General features: G+C 39.3%; 2 long non-coding RNA genes across 2 annotated transcripts; both read right to left on the bottom strand.

Annotated features, from left to right (window-relative positions):
• Positions 1 to 1,403: 1,403 nt before the first annotated feature.
• On the bottom strand, positions 1,404 to 2,790 carry LOC103138133 (uncharacterized). Its single transcript, XR_001662289.1, has 2 exons — positions 2,687 to 2,790; positions 1,404 to 1,733 (listed from the first exon to the last, which is right to left on the bottom strand). It is a non-coding gene; the product is annotated as an uncharacterized LOC103138133 (long non-coding RNA).
• Positions 2,791 to 21,000: 18,210 nt separating this feature from the next.
• LOC107836125 (uncharacterized) lies at positions 21,001 to 22,930 on the bottom strand. The gene is made up of 2 exons (XR_001662037.1): positions 22,602 to 22,930; positions 21,001 to 22,330 (listed from the first exon to the last, which is right to left on the bottom strand). It is a non-coding gene; the product is annotated as an uncharacterized LOC107836125 (long non-coding RNA).
• Between the last annotated feature and the right edge of the window lie 219 nt (positions 22,931 to 23,149).

The raw sequence follows: 23,149 nt of genomic DNA, 5'->3' as shown, positions 1-23,149 counted from the left end.
TGATGAGACAAGAGAATATAAAATCAAATCAAACCAAAGTGATTAAAATGAATCATGGAAGGAAAAGCAAAGGACTGATTGGTATAAATAAATAAATAAATAAATAAATAAATAAAGTTTGATCATGTATTTTATGTGACAGGGAACTTTAGAAAAGAGCTGGGAATATTGAACCTTTTAAAGGATATGCTGGAACAAAATGAGACGACCAACCTCGCTGTAGCTCCCGGATGGAAAAGTCTCTTTATGTGCTCTATTCTGCTACCTCAGAAAGTCGGGGAGTGTCTTGATAAATCAAAGCAGAGGAATCATCCTTCGTCCTCTCCTGGCTGTTCGCTGTTGCCATACTGAACCTGGGGGCCGAGTCAACACTGCCTGCAGGTTGGGGGTCTTCAAAACAGCCCGGTAACTTCAGACATTAAAGTCTGCTGATCATACCGGGCGCAACTTGTATTTTAATTGTGGACTAAATGAAGATTTGTCTCCGCTGGGCTGATGAACCTGGAGAGTTGAATCACTTCCAGCTTCATTTTGTTCCTATTAAGGAAGAGGACTAATTATCCAGACTGAGCTTGTACATGTTCTTGGTGTGCTATCTGCAGCTGCATGTCGCCCCTGACAGTTTTTAATAATCACGGCATCGTTTCATGTGCACCGCTTGCAAAATTGTGTTTTTGGCCATATGCATTGTTTTGTTGCTGTAATGATTGCCTTTCAGCTGTCTACACGTGGGGGAGGGGTGGAAGCTGAACAGAAAGCTGCTTAAACGCCGAGCCCCTAAATTTATGACATTCAGTGCAACGTGCCACGATTGTGAAGCAGGAGGACGACGTCTTTCCTCAACTCAAATCCTTCTCTGGCACTGCATTGAAATCTGCTTCATAACAATATGACCGTTCATGATTTTTACCAAAGCATGCCAATGTTAGTTTAGCACGTCAGCAAACTGATTCTGAACACTGTAAGCAGGAGCAGGATGCGAATTTATTGGAGACCGCAGCCCTAAGCGTTGAACGGTGTTGGGTGGGTTACTTTAAAAATTGAGCTGGTTACAATTATACGATCATTATTTTATTAGCTATTTCAAATGCTTTTATAATGTAACTATGGGTTAATTATTTTTTAGAGTATTTGAGGTGCGATGTGTGGAGTTGCAGAGTTTTCTTTGGTTTAAACTTAATTTCAGTAAATTTCCCCACGCTGTTCTAAATCCTATCGTTTAAAGAAGACATTTCTGCCATGTGGCTTTACGTTCACAAGCTCTAATTCTCTCTCAGTGACTCTACTGCAGGTTAGTAATGCTGTTCTGTCCTCGTCTCCCGCTGACATCGAAAATCAAACAGGCTGTAGTGAGTGAGCGCAGTACTGATAAAATACAGTGGCGATTTACACTTTAAATCTACTGTATTTATGGTGTTGGTTTGATTAACTTTAACACCGTGAACTGGGAAGCATACCTTGAACTAATTTACTCGAATCTAAATTTTCAGTGATTGACACTGAAAATCTCAATTCGAGTAAACACGTGAACTCTGAGGGATTTTTTAAAACTTATTTTTAACTAATGAGGGCTCTGCATTGGCCCAGTTGCCTTGTTGGGAGGGAAGAAGGTCCTGTGCAAAGCTTGTCATGAGTTTCTGGGCCATCTCTGCGGTACTGAAGCAAAAACCATGAAGTGAGAAGCTGTGAGAGCAACAGGCCGTCTCAATCTGAAGGGAAATGTGACGTAGAAGCTGCAAAAAAGACAACAAAAAAAAAAGTGATCACATGAGATGCTTTCCACACTAGTTGTGTTATTCAGCTATAAGGAATTTAGTGGACCACTTCTGAGTTATTGTGCGCCGGTATTATTGCTGCTTGAACTCTCCTTTCTCCAAGGAAATAATCTCGCTGAACTTTGCCGCTTCCCGTCTTCCTGCACTTCGCACTGAAGCTCCCTCCCCCCCCGCTGTGTGATTTCCAAATCTAACACGTCCCATGCAGACTTATAAAGATCCAAACTCGGTCTCAGGATGTATCGGTTTGTTTCCTGTAATTCGAAACATCTAATAAGACGAAGCCACACGGATTTCAATTGACAAAAGTCTGAGTTTAGACCTGGTTTGCTTAACGCTGAGGTCTTACTGAGAAATGAGTTTCTCTGGGGAAATAACAGGACTAACTTCTGCTGCTTTTTCTAATGCGCTCCTTTCATCAGTACTAATGTTTCTTTATGGGCTATAAAATCACTGTGCAGTAATATACGTGTCGGGGTGGCGACGGAAAGTTCAGAGACAAAATATAAAACTGAGTTTTTGGGGGAAATAATCGTTTTGTGATGTTATTAGACATCCCTAAATATGGGAAATAACCCCGTTTGACTGTGGTGGGTTTTTTTCCTCTGAGGAAGAGCATAAATATGTGTATAAGACAGCAGAGATAGCTGGATCTGGAGATGGATCCCCAGACGAATCAGGACGCATTCTGCGTTTTTTTTTTTTTTTTAAATAGCTCTATTTAGCTTGGCCTAGTTTCCACTAAAGCAGCACTGAAAAGTCTGGCAGGTTACAAACCCATCAGTCACTCCCCATACTTTGTATTAAATCTCTTCTACATCTAGGACGGATTTCGAATCTCTCGAAAGCGACATTATATAGTCTTTGAACTACAAAGGTAGTATTTTGTCTGGCCTAGCAGTTGTTTTCACCTGTTTCCTCCCTCTCCTCTCATCTCTTCTCCCTGACAGGTTTATTGCCAGCCCAAGGCAGTCTGCCACTCACAGGAAATAGAGGAGTTTTGCTGCCTGAATGAAGAAAGCTGTGATGGAAACAGTACGACAGGTTACACACACCACACACACACACACACACACGCACACACACACATGCACACAAGCAGAGATGATGTTACTTATTATACACATGTACTTCTATGAAAGGAAACTTGTAGATAAGACAGTAAGTAAAGGTTGTTCACTGTTTCATGGAAGAGGTGCACAACACTGAGATGACAAATAGATTCAATTAAATGTGTGCTCACTGCTCACACAGTAGCGCACATCTCGCCCAGACTTGCTTTGGGGTTCAGAGTTTTCAGTATAAACCCATAAACACTCACACGTCGTCTTTCCACAGGGGCCTTTCCTCTCCAAACATGATTTCCAACCCAAAGTTCTGGGAGCTCAAACGTTCTCCAGAGCGTTAGCTGTTCTTTAATACTTTTGCACAGGCAAGTGATCCCCAAACTTTTCCAGTTTGGGGATCACTTGCCCCAAACCAGCCAAGTCCCACTGACCTCTTTAAAAACTTGCTCAGCTTCCATTGCCCCTTTTACTTAAAGTCGCCGTCATGTAATTGTGTCATGTCTACCACTTTTGTCCAGCATCAAAATGTCTGATTAGTTCATTATTGCTCATCTGTCAGAGCTTCCAGACCTGCAGGCATTCCTGGGTACCCGGCGTTATCCGGGAACTCCAGTCTTTAAGGGCTGGTATCCTGCATGCTTTAGGTTTGACCTTGCTCTAAAACGACTGAATCAAACTTCCCGAATTTCCTCCTCAGCATGTCACCTAGTGCTACTGGATCCTGCTAATTAAGCACTAAATCTGCAGGTGTGTTGAATCAAGGCGACATCTAAATCCACCTGTTCTTGAAAACTGACTTTGGACTCCAGCTATACACCTTTCCCAACACTTTTACTTTTTACATTTTGACTGCCTGCATGTTACACCCTGCGCATGATATCCTGTGGGACGTTTTATTTTATGTCAGTGGATCTTGGACCCTGTATAAAGTGGCAGACCACAGCTTAGTCCACGTAAATCCTTATTCTACTTGCTAAATCACAAAAGGAGTGTTTCAATTACTTGTTGAAATTATTAATTGGTACAACTGGATTTAATTATTTAAAGCAGGGGGCGCCAGAGTTTTATAGTGGGCAAAATGAAGAAGAAAAAAAAAAAGCAGAAAAAGTGACTGATGATGTTTGGCTAACTTCATAAATCCTATGCCACAGACAAACTGGATGGATTTTTAGTACGTAATATTACTGTGACTAATGAGAAAAGAGTCTGGACCGATTAAAATTAGAAAAAGAAAATGAAGGACATAAAACCATGATTATTTAAAGTTGGCAAATCTCACAACCTCTGTGAAACATAGGAATGAAATATCAAGCACAGCAACAGTAAAAGGTTTGCAGAAATAAAACTTGGGGTGTTTTGAGGGGAGTGAGTTTAGTTGATTTGTTCTCTGAGGGAAGGCTAGATCTCCCACACTTTGAAAGTTCCTGTTTTAAAGCACTTGTGCTTCAAATCTGACCCATCGTCTAGGTTTTTAACCAGTGCACCACCTGGTACCGCTTGAATGACAACATTTGGGAAGTGCATTTTACATGTGCAGCAGGTGATAGGCCGCAACCATTCTGAGATGAAAATATTAAAGTTTTTTTTGTTCTGCCTCATATGTTCATACAGTTTTTTGCAAAGAAATTATTGGTTTCTCCCAGGTGGCAAGGAAAAAAAAAATGCTCCTTTGTAGCAAACCACTTTTACCTTCACATGAAAAACGTGTTCAAATATAAAGGACCTGTAGAAAGTGCAAGGCAGAAATATACTTCTTAAGCTGACAACGACAAACATTTGAGTTATGGAAAGCTACTTATTACAATCGCTTTAGCTTCTGTGACGTCATCAGTTTATTGTTGTTTGCCATCTGCCATTGCTGTGGTGGACTGGCGCTGAAATGTTCGCTGTCCCACAACAAAAGCCTCAAAAATAAAAGTGTGCGGCACGCTGCTTGCTGCTGCTCACTGTTGTTAGCAAACAGCAGAAATGTGAGTTGATTCAAAACTTCTATCGCTTCACGGAGCTGGTGGCGACACTAAAAAGACCGATTGTTCCCGGTGGGAGGCTTTAGTGTATGATCCATCATCACACTGATAATGAAACAGCACCAAGGACACAACTCTAACTCACACCCACGCTCCCTGTTGCTCACCCCCATTTATCCCTTGAGCTCACCTTGTGGTGCAAAATGAATTCTCAAAAGTTGCCGGTGAGTAGAGGAGAGAACCAATCCGTGGTCAACCTGTGGAGGCTTGCTTTATTATTCGTGTTCATGTGATTTGTATTTGTGAAATGATTTAAATTTGTAGGGGATAACTATAAAAAAATGACAACATTCAAAAGAAGAGCTGGGAAGAGAAAATATGGCAACATAGAGAAGAAAAAAAGAAGCAAGCAGAAACAGGTTTAGGGTAAAAAATCCGTTAAAATGATAAAAAAGACAAGTCATTGGTTATCAAAACATGCTCTTGCAAGTATTTCAAATAACAAAAACCACTGCAAAATTATTTTCTCCTTGACATTTTCACAACTTACAGCCATCATTTGGATTTTAGCTCTAAATATTGGCAGGTTTTGTATCAGTTCTGTTCATTTTAGCACTTTCTGTGCAGGTAAAGTTTGAAGTCTGTCTTCCTGGTGAGGAACATGAAATCACTGAGGTGATGTAGCATATTGTTAGGCCTGGTGCTTTGCAAGGACATGTTGTTGAAGACCCACCACTTACTTTGCATGAATGATGGGACATTGACTCACTTCCTCATTGGCTTCTTCAGTGGCAGTGTAAGAAACCGAGGTTTGCTGTTCATTGTCGACATTTACTCCTGGATTTTCCTTCAGCTTGTAATTCATGCATGGCTGCGTTCAAATTCCCCCATCAAACCACAATGTGCCATGTTTCCTCTGCCATATTGTCACTGATTGTAGACTTTTTCTTTCCCACCCTTTCAAAACTTCACACATTTAATGGGGGGAACTGAAAGAGCATTACTTTGTTTCTTTGACTTCAGAATGTCATATTTCAAAGATCATGACTTTGTTCTTCAAAGTGGCACAATCATTAGCAGATTTTATGTCACCCCTTATTTGAATAGGTTGCATTTATCAGTAAAACTGCAGAAGTGTGGCTGAATCTTTAAAGGCCTACTTAATGTGAGAGAGCAGGTTATTTATTTCAGAACAAAGTAAAATGTGAAAGAGATTTTCAAGCAAGAAACAAAGCGATGCTATCGGTGGCACCGCCGTTGCTGCCATTCTTCTCCTCTGAGTCTCATGATTAGCATATTTACACTGATGTTATTTAGTTATTGTCTATTCTGTTAGTTTGTTTTTATGTTGTTGTTTGTTTCATTGTAGGAAGCTAGCCTGAATTTCATTGTGCAATGTAAAAATCTAATTTAAAATCATTAATTCAAGCTAGATAATTTAAACATTTTCACACAAGACGTCAGGAACAAGAGAAAAATCAAGTCACACCAGCCTGAATTTCATCTTCAGCGAAAGGGATAATCTGAAGATCTCATTTTCAAATAGAGGAAGGTTTGAATATGAGGCAGGATGAACAACCTGAGTGTCAACTAAAGATGGAGCTCCCTATTAAATTCGGTGCTGGCCAAAAGACTGATTCTGTCTAGATTTTCTCTTCCCACCAGCAGAATAATTTAACAATGTTAGATTGTTGAACAGTTTCTGCTGTTCAAACTGATTTTATCATGAGAGGAAGGCTGCAGAACAACCAGCACTGCTGTGTTTTATACAAATACGTGTTTGATAAATATACATTATCATGATACGTTTGTGGATTTCTATTAGGACGCTGAAACATATCGACCTCCAGCTCCGCTGTGCTTAAGCTCCTCCCACATCCATCTCATGTAACGCTGCTGAAAGCGTAGATTGTTCTTGGTATTACTTTTAGAGTAATGCACACACTCACTCAAACACTTGATGACCTTTTCGTTTAACGTCCAGGATGAGCTACGGCCATGTGAGCGTTTCAGACAAGACGCACTTAGTCATACCTTGATTTTGCATAGAAACACACAGAGAGACACGCACAGGCCGAAACAGAGCTGTCACCAGTATAAAGTAAAGGGCCATAGTGTGTGAATCACTGAATAAACAATGTATTGTTCCTCAGCTCTCTGCGGAATTTGATGGAGAGCAGCTGGATGAGTGGCAGGAATATTCCTCAACACGATTGTGGATTACATTTTTTTAACGGGTTTACGGGTCATTTGACATTCACCTTCTAGTTTTTTCTCTCAGTAGAAGTGTTATTTATCACACCACTATTGTATTTGTTTATGAGCCTAAACTGTGGGTTAAGATAGCTTACGTTGTAGTTGTTGATATAGCGGCTGCTTTCAAAGACACCTGCAGCTATTGTCTATTGACTCAGCTTAGAACAGAGGTTCCCAAACTGTGGGGCGCGCCCCCTAGGGGGGGCGCCGTGTCATTGCAGGGGGGCCGCGGGAAGCCGTCTGGATGAAAAAAAAAAAAAACATGAACACTGTATGCGCTGGGTTTTTACCTTAGATTGGCCAACTCTCTGTTATTCCTATGTCAATTTGATACAGTAGAGGCTTCCACACTTCCCATATTTGTGTCCTCTGTCACTTTTATCAGCAGTTAAAACTGTTTAATCCGTTGTTAACATGTTGTAACCTGTTTTTCCGAGCCGCCTTTAAACGCAACATGAGTGCTAATACGCTCGCGCTGGGTTTATACCTGTGAAGGAGACCTGCTGCTGCTGTGCGGAGCTACGCAGGTTTGTGTTAGAATCACGGCAGCAAACCAGCAAAACGCAAAGAACTTTTCACAGTTTTTCCCTCCAAACTAACCGACTGAGTTGAGTAAAGCTGTTGGATGCAGGTAATGTTAGCTAAAAGATGACTAGCTAATATCAATACAGAACCTTAAGCTTAACAAGTACCTTATAAGCTACCGATGTTGGTGTCTATTTTCAGCTACATGATACATTCATTTTGCCCCCAAAGAAGTCGATGTCCCCGGCCCCCGTTAATCCATAGGGGGTGGGGGGCGCAGAAAATGTTTGGAAACCACTGGGGGGGGCGCAGAAAAAAAAGTTTGGGAACCACTGGTTTAGAAGATGGGAGTCTGGACCTAATAATGCTGCGTAGTGAGGCATCCGCTCACAGATGTTCGTTAACTAACTGAGAAAATACCAACATGCACCAACAATGCATGTTGTTGGTGCATGCATTGTTGCACCAACAACATGCAACAATGTTGTTGCATTGTTGCATGTTGCAACAATTTCATTGGAAAATGACAATGAGGTCATTTTCCAACCTCATTGAAGAGGTTGGAAAATGACCCCTACCACTGACCTCAAAGGACCAAAATATTGCATAAAGTCACAGCCTTAACAGACAATCTCACACAAGTTTATGTTGTTTTATTAAAAATATATATTTGAATAAAACACATGAGCTGAAAAAAACAACATTTTATCACACCTTTAACTCAAACTTGGGAAATTTCTCACAAGGCTTATTTTAAATGATTTATCTGTCAATTCAAAGAAAAACAAAAAGCTGAAACACTCAAAGAAGAAGACAAACGTTTCCGTCTAAACTGAAAGCACATCACCATACGCCGATGGACACAAGCAGATTTACATATTTCTGACACACATGAGAACGTTTGATCCTCTGGCACATCTGGACAAATGACAAATACTCTCACAGAAAGCAAACACTAACACAAGTATCCCACTAATGCGAGTTTTTAGAAGTTTGAACTGCTGCGCCATTTCCACATCGAGCAAAGAGAATCGGCACTCATCGTCCTCCGGTTGCGATCGGAGAGACGGGTGATTGGTGGGACCGAATCACAGGGAACACACAGTCTGAGGAGGTGATCTTTAATTGGATCTCAGTCACTCCAGAGGACCATTTTGTGTTGCGCCGACAACAAAGAAACACTGATTCTAAGCACACTCTGACAGCGACGCTCATTTAAAAGACAAACACGCTGCGGTGTAAATCGCCGAGCCGCCTTGATAAGTCAGACTCTTGTGTGTCAACCTTCTCTGTCTCGCAGTTTCCCTAACAATCTTCCTGAGCGCTTAAGAGGTTTGTCAAACAATTACCCTCGCGGGAAAACAGGTCTAAAGGTCTAAAGGTCTGGCGTTTCATAACGTTTCGCAGTGGACTCTTGTATCATTTATGTAGACAGAGTCCAATTAACTCAGAGCGGCTTCTGGAGACAAATAGTTGTTTTTTGTTCTGTGAATACTATTTGAATTCTGTCAGATCTTTTACATGAACGACAATTTGCTCACAACCATCAGTATTCCAATAAAAAAATATATATATTTTTATCAGGACAGGATGGAAAAACCTAAGACAGGGTAAAAAGAAAACAAAAAAAACCCCACAATAATAGACCATATTTACACATCTACAGTGTTTGTACACTGTTTTAGATATTGCACATGAGATTAAAGCTCAGGATTTATTTAGCGCAATAACTGCCTTTGGGTGGAAAGTGTTTTTTAAAACGAATCGTGCGTGCTTTGACTGTCCGGTACCTCCGTCCTGAGGGTGGAAGCTGAAACAAAGTGTGTTGCATCTTTAATAATGTTCATGGCTTTTGTGAAGCAACGGGATCTGTAGTTCTTCCTGGGTGCGGAGGGAGCAGCCAGTCAGTTTCTCTGCTGACCTGATGAGCCTCTGGAGAGTCTTTCTATTTGAAGCTGTGCAGCTGCCGTGCCTCACACAAGAGCAGTAAGTCAGTCACGGCCACGACGGAGCTGTGACTCAGGAATAAGAGGGTTTTTTTCTCAGAGATAGTTTTTTTTCCTGAAGACACCCAGAAAACAAAGGTTTTGCTCCTGGATTGGCTGTTTTGCAAAAGTCATTTAGCAATGATCTGTCTCAGGTTCACAAGCTGCTGCGTTCTCTTTCAGGTGTCCTGGATGTGCTCTACGAAAAAATGTGCACACTTTGGAGCTACGTTTCACAGAATAATCCACAAATACTGAACTGCGGATAAAGGCGGAGGGTCAACTGTAAACTGAGTCGGCTCAAATGTCACCAAAGCAGTTAAAGTAACGGACCGATCAAAATAAAAGAAAATGCTTCAAAGAATTTCATATCTGAGGATTAACCAGGGACACATGAAGAGCTTGAAATGAAGAGAAATGAAATGAATGTTGCACATTTTACTGCTGTGCGTCCTAATGCAGTTGAAGTTTTTACTTTATTTTTATTTTTCTTTCTCACTGTTTCCTTGTCAAACGATGTTTTGAAAATCATGTAAAGCACTTTGAAATGCCTTGCTGCTGAAATGTGCTATACAAATAAAATTTGATTGATTGATTGATTGAAAAATCAGCCAAGAGAGCAAATACAATATTTAAATCAATAAACTTTCAAAGACGAGAAAAAATAAAGGCAAAGTTATGTCACTTTCTTCACAGCAACGAACAAATCTTTGAATCTTTCAAGGCAAGCAGCTGTTACTGTAAGGTTCTTGGTTTACCTTTAAAGTCAAAAGTTGGATCCATCCAGCTTGTTAAACTGTTGGAATAACATAAGGAGCGCCATTCCTGCCATGTTTTGCACCAAAACTATTTGAGTGAAATGCTGCCTTCTGACTGCATGGTTTTCTCACGTCACTAATGGAGCCCAACAGGAAAATATCTCAAGCTAAAATCGGATTTTAGTCTGATTTTGTCTCATGAACTGTCAGACAGACCAAATATTATTTGAATAAAGATATTAATGAAGCAGCGGCAACTCAGACGTCATCTTAGTGTGTCATTAATTTGTGTTTCCTGTTGAAAATCCTTCCGGGGGGGGAAAAGATCTGAACAAGTCTTTGAATTACAATTTTTCTTCCACCCAGTTGCTGCAGAATTGAGACAGAATATTTATTACCCTCGAGTAAATACTTCAGTGTTTCTTTTTAGTTGGAAATTCTGCTCTTGATATTTATCTATGTCGGACTAATCCTCAGAGTAATCCCTCATCGCTCTTCCATCCGCCCGTTTGCGTGTTTCTCTCATATTAACGATAATCCATCAGTCGAAGCAGTGGTCCTCTCTGCCCTCGCAGGACGGGTCCAAAGTGTTTTCTCACAGATTTAGACTCTCAAACTTTTACTACATGTTACTGAATATTTGTGTTTATTTGCTGCTTTATCTGCGAGACGTGAAGCTGAAAATTTAGTTATAGATTTGTGTGTTTGAAGTCGCTCATAAAATAGTTTTACGTCAAACTACTGAGAAACGTTTTTCTTACGATCACTTTGAAGGATTTGAAAGATTTCAAGAAAGGTGAAAACGTAAAGAAATGCACTTCAGCAGTAATGGAGAAAACTGATCCTGGCCATTTGTTTCCAGCAGAAACTGTGATCTTTTCAATAACTGCGGAACATTTTCACACAGTGACCACAGCAGACTGTCCAGGCATGTACATGTTTTTCACCTTGTCTATTTCCATCGTGTTTCTTTTCATTGACTTTGGATGCTATAAATAGCAGCAGCCCTGAGTAAGGAGAGGCCGGCGATGACACGCTCTGCCCCACGCCTTCAGTCTGACAAAGACCTGAGCTTCTTACTGCGTTTTACATCGTCTCGTATTTGAAATGGCCCTTCAAATAAAGATTTGAGAGGTAAGAAATACATAGGCAAAGTTTCAACATGTGACTATAACTAGCAGTGGGAAATGTTCTTGCATACTTTGCTTTTTTTTTCTTGTGTACTTTGCTGAATATGCCCTTTTATAACTGTGGCACATCCATAACATTTCTGCATTAGCAGAATAAAATTTTTCCTTTTCTTTTTTTTTGTTTTTAATCAAAAAGCTTAATTTGGTGATAATTTGTATTTGGCTGGCTTTGTGTCAGGTTCAGACATGAGCTTTCTAAACACATCCTCCCATTAAAAATAAAATAAAGATTAGTGAGTGACAAGTACAGAATGAAATTATGCTTGGTATTGAATAAGGATAAAACAAAATTAAAGTATCTTCTGTATGTGCAAGATGACTCTCACCAGTCCACAGTGAGCTTATGTGTGTAGAAAGAAACTAATTAATGATCATTTTTTGCCAGAGTGACAGGTTTCTTTCATATTTTTAGTTTCATGACACACGATTAAATCTGCTCAATATGAGGATTATTTCAATGCCTGCAGCAGCCAAAAATCTCATCATACAATTACTGACACAAATCATTTTAAAGTCGACCAATTTCACAGAATGAAGTTTCTACTCGTCACATTCAGTTTTGTCCGACTTCCAGCCATCTAAGTGTTGCTTTGAGGAGAGTGAAATACCACAGAGGTCATCATTATTCATTATTCTTCATTTTTTCTCCAATGCATCAGAACCAGAGAGAAAAGCAGGCCCACATCATAATGCAGCCGCCACTATGCTTGACTCTCGGTTTGATGTTTTTAGGCTTGAAAGCCTCACCTTTACATCTTTAAACACAATCGATGCCCCATCTGAAAATTAAAGAAGAGAGACTTCTTCAGGCAAATCTAAAAAATATATTAGTCAATGTGTATGTTAATATTTGAGCACGTTAGTGTAATTTTTACTCTTTGTAGATAACTGAAAATATAAATTCAAATGTGCAGCTCCACTTGCTGATTTGACATTTATTTGAAAGTCGTTTGTTACATTGTTCAAATATAAAATTAAAAAGTAAGAAGTAATGGCATTCAGATGAGTGAGCGGAAACTTTTGAAAACCTCTGGAGCCGTAAATCTGAAACTCTGCTTCAAAATGGAGGGGCGAAAGACCAACCAGAGGCATTCTGGGAAATCTGACACAAATATGTGTCAAACTGAACTTCATTCTCTCCATCACTGGCTTATTCTTTTTTTTTTTTTTCGTACCCAGAGAGAGTTTTGCCCTTAACCTCATTTCCACTTACCGTCAGTAAGAGCAGGACTCAACGGGGCTTTAATTTCGCCGCCACTCCAATATTCAGACTTCAGTATTTGCATATTTTAGTCCATTTTACTGAAAAAGTTAATAATCTCGCAGCTTTTTGACTCGGAAAGTCATGAAACTCCTCTGTGAATACAAACTGTTGAATTAGGGCGAAAAAGTTTGAGTTTTTGTGCATCCTAATTTATACATATACAATCTCATCTACGACTCATTGCCTATTTTTCCAACTTTAAAAAAGATTTGAGATACTAGGTAGGTTTATTACAATTATGTATCATTTAAAAAAAATTATTTTGAGTTGAAATGTTAGGATTTAACCCAACAGAAATCCCACGTTTACTATTCACCGAGTGTCTAAAGACCGTCTGGAGGCTGCTGCAAAAATTATTAAAAGTTACAGCTTCCTCAAGCTTTACACCAACGACCCTCAATAATAATAATAGTAATAATAATAATAATAATAATAATAGCACTGAGGGAAAATTGTGGCACTTAATCAGAGCTCGAGGTTGGCGACGCTGATGACTTTTGGGAAATGTCTGAGAATCTCAGGCACTCGTAATGCGGCCGAGTATTTAAATTCAGCCATTTTTAATGCCAGAAAGCGCGCACTGACACAATGACTCACACAAAGCAAAAACCACGGGGGAGCCCAGAATTCGCATGACAAGAGCGACAGTAATGTAGGCAGCGTTTTTGACCCAGCCCTGCTTTCCGATGACAGATGGAGAGAAAGAGAGTGCACTTGTGGCGGGAGCGGTCCTGATGAGCAGAGCAGCGTGTCTGTGCATGTTAACAACTCTCATGACCTTAAAGTCAAGTGGACAAACCAAACATAAAAAACAAAACAAAAAAAACAGCAGAAGTATTTGCTCAGAGTTTAGTTTTTCTGGCATCGTAATACATTCAAGCATTGCTGTTTTGGGGGAGACTTGCAGAAGGAACTTGAGTTGAACAGGATCTTATGTTTTTTTGTTTTTTCCCAGCGTGACGCACTCTCTCACACTGAGAGTGCATCTGTGTTACTCTTCTGTTTTATTTTTAAAGCCTTCCGGTAAAATTCTGGTGGATGTCGTGTGTTTAAATATTGAAATCAATACACATAAATACCACTTTTTTTTTGTCTACGGAGCATGTTTCATCATAGTTTGGTGCCTTCAAATCTACACAAAACATGAATAATTCAGTCAGACTTTGCACTGTTTTCAAGATGGCTGAGTAATCTTAAAAGGTGCTTCATTCTCACAATGAGAGCAGCTGATGTCGGGTCTTCATAATATGTAGTGAGCACGATCATGCTAATAAGGAAATGAATTCATGAACATAAATGGTACAAAGGCCTCTCCTCTCCAACCAAAATCAGTCTGCAAGAACCAAGATAGAAAAAAAACTGTTTGTGCATCAAACTTGGTTTCAAAGAAAACGACAACAGAATAGGTAAGAACACAGTTCATCCCACAGAACAAGAGATAATTCAAGCTAGCAGCCAGATCACAAGTATGAAGTTTCCTAGGTTAAAAAAAGGCATTTCTTTGTCTTTGTTTTTATTTGTTTTGACAACTACGGAATATTCTATACAACCTTTCCCCCTTCATAGGATGAGTAGCTGCACCACTCAAGTCTGAGTCACAGGCTTTGCAACGCGTTTGGCTGCAGTTGCTGTCCATGCCAGTATTTTAAGTGCAATCCCATTTACCATGTGTGGCGTTGGCTTTAAAAGGCCAGAATGACATGCTGCGAAAAAAAAGTTGTAGACAGGATAAAACTTAAAACTGTAGAAGAATTAGACTTTTTTGCTGCTTCCTTCCACTGTCACTATGTTTTGTATCACCATTTCGTGGCTGGTTATTAAAAAGCATTGTATTCACAGAGTTGGCCCCTGAGTTACTGAGCCTCTCACGTTTCTCATCTGTTTTTTTTGTCTTTTTGTTGTAGAAATCACCAACTAGACCGTCATTTAATGAGTTAACATTTTACTTTCCAGTCGCTGCTTTCACATGGCTGACCTTTTTTTTTTTGTGGATTTTTTTGTTTGATACCATCGTCCACGCTTAACGCCACGCTCACTTGAGCGCAGATTCTTTCACATTCGTGTAGTTTTTTCTGTTTCGTTACTTCAGACATAAAAATGAAAATAACATTCAATACTTACAAGCTCAAATACAATTGAAAAGGAAAAGGTGTAAAATGATTAAAAAAAAGATCAAATATTTTAATATTGTCTTACTGAAATATTTTCTTTTTCTGTAAATAGAGGTAGATTTTCAGCTGAACCGCTCCGTCTTTTATTAAAATGTCACTTAAAGTTTGAGTCAAACATCCTGGCAACAGAAATCAACATGTCAAAAATAATCAGAGAATCAGTCTACAACAACTGAAGAAACATCCAAGAAACACTGATATGTTGGAAGCACTTCTACATTATATTATAGCAAAATGTGATAAACAGTCTGTGGATTTTCAGCTATTCTAATTTTGTTTTTATTTACTTTTTTTTTTAAGGAGTGTATTTAATGTGACAGCGCTGATCCAACTCACTTTGGAAAAAAGAGGAGTAAAAGGTCAGATTTTAAAATTCATTGGATAATACATCAGAATTGCTTGTGTGTTTTTATATTATCCAGCATATTTTTTTTTAGCTCCATACATGTTTCACATTAATCCAAAAGTAAAAAAGAAAAACTGCACAGAGCTCATTTTATACTCATGTAATGAACATGTGTCACTCTGGTGTAGATCTGTCTGAAAAACACTTTCACCACTTTGACTTCTTCTGCTATAATATTTTCTATGACATATTTTCTCTTCTGCAGTAACCAGCAATTGTATTGTTGCATAGTTTTTTTGGGGTTTTTTTTTTAGAGCTGAGTAAGACCTCATGTGTTCACAAATAACATGCTCTCGATTAATTTGAGCGTCTCTGCTGCAGACGGCTCTACTCTGTACCTCTGTACTTCCCTGGAAACTCAACAACACATTCAGGTGTGTCAAAAGTCTCTCCTACTCATCAGCAGTTTTAGTTCATCATCTTTCCAAGAATGGGCCTCGTCTTATATCTGTGGGTCTGTTTTGGTCCTGCAGGCTCGTCAGTGAAGTGCAGGTGCGTCGCTTCGGCTCATGTTGAAGTGGACGGCCCTAAAACGTGTCACGCTGAGGACGGCGGATTAGAAATGACACTGGCTGAAGGTCTGTGACTCTGTGTCGTTCTAATTCTTTCCTTTTTTTTTTTTCCCCCCTTCTGCTGTTGACCATTACGGGCAGCAATAAAACATCGGGACGTGTCCACAGGAGGTGGGAGCCATAAAAGAGGCCCGTCCTACACAGAGAAGTGTGGCTAATGAGTGGAAAGCACACAGAGCTGAGCGGCCGTGAAATGCAACGACCAAATAAAAACGGCAGATATCAAAACCAAAAAGCTTCAGGTATAGGCGTTAAATACACTTTATGGAGATGGTCGTGTTCATGTTGGTAATGCAAACATATAATAAAGCTATTATAATGTCATTATTATTCAATTACTGGGCGTGTGTTTACTGTTATTCTGGTCTCTATGCAACAGTAGTTACCGCAAAGAAAACCTTGACAAATATTACATATAAAGAGATACTTGAACCTCTTTTCCTCTGCACGTAATGACCACAGCGTAAAATATTAGATTTTTGATGTGAGTATTGTTGCGTGGCTGGTAGTGAAGATGACCTTTGAACTATGTCAGCTTGACTGCTTGGTCAGTATCTTCAGTACTTCATGAGCTTTTTATTTTGCTCTTAAAACAACACCTTTCTCATAACTGAACCTATTTTTGCCTTTTACAAAAATGACATTTTTACAACTTTATTGTGGTTGAATAATCTTGTGGTTGTTTGTTAAGTTTCATGTTACCTCATGCAGAGTTTATTTTGAAACTGCAGCATTAATCCCTGTGAGTCTGACTGTTTTTCACTTTGCTTGTTTCAATAAATCCCCAAAATCTTGTTTCTGCCTTTATCATGCCTATTTCTAGGTCCTTCAACTCACCATAACATGACATGAAGTGAATGTTAAATCATATTTTTGATGTAAGAAAGCCTTAAAATCTTGACTGTATAAACAAAAAAATATCCCAACCTCATTTGAAAGAAAGCCTTTAAAGCCTTTTGATTCAAACGAATCAAAAGGCAAACCTGCTCTACTGTACATGGAGCTGTGCTCTGTTGAAGTTTGTCATTCAGAACTTAGTTTAAACTTTTTTTAAAGATCTCTTGACTTGAGGGAATTACAGATGAACTACCGACAACATGTCTGCAAAATTCCAAGCAAAAATGAGAAATGGTCAAAATAACGACCATGTGACAGTTTTTTCTAGACTATAATAATGCAAAGAAAACAAGTTCGTATTCATTTAGAAACAACAATATTTTCACTCAGGAAGAGTTCAGAAATCAGTGTTAGGTGGAATAACCAGGAGGTTTTCAGTGCAGTGGAGTCTCTTAATGTTCTCCAGAGCTGTGTGTACATGCAAACCCTCTAAACTAAACCAAGCTGATGCTACACTGACTCATAAAAACCTCTTCCGTTGTGCAGCCTCTGCTCTTGTTCCCAATCCTTAGCTTCCTGTTGCCGATTCACACTTGTGAGTCAGCTGTCAAGGGCCATCAGCGCGGCCCCGGCAGCCCTGCTGTCACTCTGCCAGACGTGTCTATACGGCCGTCCAGCAGCTTTACTCTGGGACATTTGCATTTAAAGCATTTCTGCAAACTTTTAAAAAAATCTTGCGGCTGTTTATTAAAGCCGCATCTTTGGGAGATAAATGTCTTTCCAGCTGTGTTTCGTCGAATCCTAAAACAAGCAACTGCAATCTAGAACTATCCAGAACCTCTAAAGCAACGTTTGTATTAAATATGCGTGCAACGTTGCGAGTACTTCAACTCACAGACACACCTATACCATAATTAATCCTGGCAATGCTTTTAAAGCAAAGACACCTTTCTGTTCTGCCTGCTTCTCTCATCTTTTGCTCCAAACTGAATAATTCACACATGTCCAACTTGTGTCTCCTACTATAGCAACGTGCAACAGAGACAAAGGCTGTATGGTTAACCGCAGCAGTCGTTCTGTGCGATAATGTCCGAACACTTTATTCATATAAACAAAATCTGCCTCTCTAAGACAGGCGCAGACAGATAAATAAACACGACATCTTCATGTCATGTCATCTTGTTCTACATCCCTCCGATGACGCAGGTGATGCAAGCGGAGGCGGCTAAATATAGCTTTGTGCTGGAAATGTCATCACTGTCACATTCCCAATTAGAGGCCCTGGTATGTTTGCTAACCTGAGCTGGTTCCGTCCCAGAGGTCTGAAGCAAACTTCTGAGTTCGGATCCGTCGCAACACGCATGCTGCCGCCATTTGCCTTTGGTTTCACCAAGGAGCTTCCTAAAAACTCATATTTTTGAGTAAAAGGTTTAAAATCTACTTTATTGTGAAAAAGGGTTCTTGTGGAATTCTGCCTTTTTTTTTTGCTACATCAAAATTGAAAGACTTGGTGTCACATATTTGTCATCTGAGTGATCATAGAGCGTCCTGCTGCTTCGACCAAATATTTCAGAAGCGCTAAAAGTACAGATACGCACAGAGTTAAAATCAGAAGTTTCCATGCACTTTTATTTCTAAACTTACCCAAAGGTCTGAATGAATTACAATAATATTAAACATTTAACACAAACTGCCATCCTCAAATGAAAGGGAATAGGTGAGAAGGTTCAGGAACAACCCGTCACATCAATCCGGTGACATGAGCTCAAAAGAACCGTCGACGTCGAATTTAGTTGAACTTAAACACGGTTCAGACTCTGAAGTCACGAGCTAAGACCGAACCTCTGTGAGGAAGATGGTAACGGTGCTCAAGGGATGAAGGCTGCCCAGGGGTTGATGGCGAAGGCGCTGGTTTAGAAGATGACCTTGCCGATGAAGCATCGAGACACTCTAAAGTCAGACGTGATAAAGACTTCCCAGACGGTGTACGACCGCACGTCGGCTCTGAAGCCTTAAGAAGACAATTTAAGGCGGGATAGTCAACCTGAAGACGATGCTGGAGATTGAAATGATGACAAATCTTTGGAGGTGGGAAATCTCAGAAGAGATGTGGAGGGACTGGAGGGAAAGACGAAGACGCTGCACACAGTGAAGTCAAAGACAACAAGACACAAACCCAAAGCGGGCCAAACTAAACTGAAACAAATCTAAGCCAGACATCTGCACAAAATGTAAAAAACAATTAAACGTGGTTTGAGTCACCGGTTTGGAGACTTTTGTCGTGCAAGCGGATCCGACTGATTGGCTCCCACATTGTTAAAAAGTTTTCCAGCAAGTCGCCCCGTCAGGGAGCAACTTATCATTCCCAGCTTCATTCAGCAGCTCATGATGATGAGCCAGAGACATAAACAGCTGTCCTCAGCCACAATAACAAGCAGACCTGCAGCAGATGGCGGGGCCCCGACAGGCCTCTGATCACAGCATCACGGAGTCAAGGCTGGGAGCAGTTCAAGAGACTCGGAGGCCGATTAAACTCAAAGAACTGTCACAGGTTCTCCTGGATCGTGTGGAACAGATGGGAGGAACTCTGACAAACTTTTTTGTTTTGTTAGATAGCGCGCTGAAAAGCTTCATGACGGGGGCAGTTCTCTACCTGTTTAGGTAAAGCTTTAATGATTAAAAATAATTACTCTGGCCCACTTCGACGGGCGGAGTAAGATGTGCTTTTGGGGTGTTTGGGCTTCAGAAAGCCCCCATAATCTCTCACCCAAAATGTCAGAGGTTGTCAGGAGAAAAGGTCAGCCGACATTTCACCAGCTCACCGAGAGCAAATGCAATCCCACCTCATTTGATCTGATCCAATTTGCTGTCTGGCAGGTTCTGATAATTTGATGTACGTATTTGTTAAAAGCTAAAAATGTCTCGACGCTGTGATGATTAAAGCCGGGGTGGGAGGAATGGAGGGCCTTCCTCACACCGTCTACAATTAAGAGGACCCCCCGAAGTGAAAGACATTAACTCTCAATTTGTTGTCCCTTGTGGAAGCGCTGGCGATCACATGAAGGATCGTCGCTGCTGGAATGAATTGAAAAGCGTTTCCGGCTCACGCTCCGACAATCAGAAAGGTGAAGGTGGGAAACCTCACTTTGCTGGTTAAATTGATGTCTCTCTCATCATTTAGGAGGTTTGAATTTCCAATTTCTATTTATTAAATGACGTTCACTGAACAGGTGGTAAAGAATTGGCACGTTCAGAAAATGACGTGACAAGATAAAGACGTCTGTTAAAAATGTTTGTTTGCAAAGATTATTTGTCTGAAATGTACAATGATACTTTAAGATTTTATGTGCCTAATGTATCAAATAAAACAAAAAGATAAATGCAGATTTGACCAGAAACCAGTCGGTGACAAGAATCAGAAGTTTGATTATGAACAGAAACCCTTCAGCTGAGATCTTTTACAAAAAGGTGAGTTGCTGCCACGTCACACTGACGACACTCTTGACCGACTATTGGCTGTTCTCAGAATGAAAGAGGTTCGAAAACAGAAGTCAGAGGAAGCTCAACTATCCTGCAAGAGAGTGAGCGAGAGCAAAGCGTTCCTCCTTTCTCTTTTAGTCTCTCTGTGTGCGTCACGCTTGAAATAAACCCGAAGCAATTTCAAAATAAAGCTCAGAGCTCATGGCAAAAGCCGTAATGCCCCACTTGTGAACAATAAAGCTTTAAATAATTTGAATTCAAAATGAACAAGTGTTGGTTACTTTATAACCTTGATTACTTACACTCTGCTACTGTTTCTGTATTTTTTTTCTCTATATTTTACAATTTGACATTTATTCATGAATTAAATGGACCTTTAAAACACATTTCCAAGGAATTCAGTAGGGGTTATTTTACTAGTATTTCATTTTAAAAACATTTGCATTCAGCGTTAAATGGAAACTATATTTTAAAGTTGTACAAATACTCACAAAAGTTGCTCTTTATCAAGCTGAGTCCATCTCCGTTAAGTATATTCAGTAGTTTTTGAGCTATGAAATCATGAAATGTATGTATGAGCACTTGAGTGAATGCATTTTAAAACTCTTAAAGCCAGAAAATATCTAACCCATTTTTTTCATCTTATGCAGCTTTTGGTTGAAATTTCTCCACTTTTCTAAATGGCTGCTTCCCACATACATTATTCAAGAGACATTGTTTTTTAAAAGAAAATTCCACTTTGTTTTCAGAACTAAAACTGATATTTATTGTCCTTTTAAACGATAATATTGAATATATTCAACCTAAAAAGTGATATGAAAAACCTCCATAATGTGTTTCCTCATCATTGCGTTGTTTACTGGTTTTAAAATCATGCAGTGTCTATAAATAAACAGCTCATGCTGCAGACGGCTGGCCTGGAGCTGCCTGAAGGGAAATTTAAGGTAAACAAAACTCAGAGGAGTTGGTAACTGGGCCTAAGAATATAATTCCAACAGAACAATAATCACAGACATTACAAAATTAGTTTTTAGGTTTTACACCTGGATCTGAGAATGGGCATAGTTTAAGTTTCAAAGATTTATGCTGGATGTCAAACATGAAGGGAATAAGTAAATCAAGATAATCCCTGCTTGCCTGATTTAGACTCTGTTAGGATCTTTTTTTTTTTTTTTTTTTTAAAGATCTGTTTTAAAATGTTAAAATGAATCAAACTTTTGTCATGCATGTGAACAGGTTTACCCTGTCTCCACAGCATGATACTACCACTACCATGTTTCACAGTGGTGACGTGTTCAAATCTGATTTTAACTTCCTATAACTCTCTGTCTGCTGCTTTTCTTAGCTAAATTAAGTGAAACATAACTTAATTTAGCTAATTCAGAATAGCCGAATTTCACAATAAAAACATTTTTATTTAATAAAAACCTACGTTTTTGTTGAAAAAAAATGCTTGTGTTTTCTATTTAATGTATGTTGACATATTTTTGAGATGAGAATCAAATGAAATCAAAATGTACAGATCCTCGTTTTCTTTCTTGCCTCAAAAGGTTTTTTTTAATTAACTTTTTTCCATGACCGTAGCAACAAATTGTGATGCTTTAATTTTGTATGTGAGAAACTTTAAAACAGCAAACAGAAATCACACATATGCAGGTCTTAGTCTGCAATGGTTTGACTACTCTTGGACTGATATTAAGGAGTTTACTGTTGAACTTTTTTCTTTTTTTTTTAATAAAATGCAAGTTTAATTGGTGACTATAATTTCTTTAACAGAGAGTGTAAATTACAGAAATTGGTCAAGTAACCCAGTAAATCCTCCCCCACCTAAGCAGACGTTCAAGGCCGTATTTGAGTTTTCTGGCAGAACCTCAGGTCAATTATTCAAGCACTAACCATCTTCTTTATGTGAAGGGCTGACCGCAGAGGGATGCAGCTGGTCAGCCTCCGAGGTTATAATCACACATCCCGTCTCTGAAGTGACCTTCTTTTCCAAGGAGCTGGTAATTGCTCTGTGCCAAAGAGTCCTGGCCTCTATCGCATTCACATCAGCTGAAGGGGGACATGGAAATCCTGCCTGCACAAAATTTAAGCAGATAAAACTAAAGTACTTTAGATGTTTTCTCTGTGATTTCTGGACTTTGTTTTCTTGTTATTTATTTCTTTAAATGTACATTGGGTTTAGCTGCAGCTATCTTGAGGAACCCAAGGAAAAAAAAAAAGGTTTGTCTTATTTTCCATCTGACTCAGCTCTGCAGAATGTTCTCATTTTCCCCATGTAGGAGACACACCTGCCCGTCTTCCTCCAAGCACCGAAAACAAATTTGAAATCATTCTGCGCTGCTTACCCATCTGTCTTCATCCTGTTTCCATCATCCAGAGAGGAAGAGAGTTGTCAAGCTTTCCATTGAACGCTTCTGGTTCTTCTCCTCTAATCTCTATTATGATTTTCAAGAATGAAATAAGTATTATTCATGACGTAAATTTATTTAATTGTGTTTGTAAAAACCCTTAAAATACATCAATACAAATATCTTAAATTAGGTCTACTTCCGCTTCCAGGCTTTGGATTGCATGTGGTTTGGACACAGTGCCCCCCAGTGGAAAACAGCTGTCAGTACAACAGACAAGAAAGCATTTCGCAAAAATCACTTTTAGTAGATATTATAAAATTTGATAAAGTAACAGTTACCTTGAAACTAGCTTCATATTTTATATATATATATATATATATATATATATATATATATATATATATATATATATTTCAGAGATCTGAAATAGCTGCTGAGATCCAGATGTGAATAACTGTAGTAGTCTAAAATGTTTTTTCATCTAATATTACGATTTAAATTTGACTTCAAGTTTTTGTTATGTTAAAATAAGAGTATAATCT

The sequence above is a fragment of the Poecilia formosa genome, unplaced genomic scaffold, assembly GCF_000485575.1.
Source record: "Poecilia formosa unplaced genomic scaffold, Poecilia_formosa-5.1.2 Scaffold0, whole genome shotgun sequence".
Lineage (NCBI taxonomy): Eukaryota > Metazoa > Chordata > Actinopteri > Cyprinodontiformes > Poeciliidae > Poecilia > Poecilia formosa.
The sequence above is the reverse complement of the archived record's forward strand: the minus strand, read 5'-3'. Positions and strand labels throughout refer to the sequence as shown.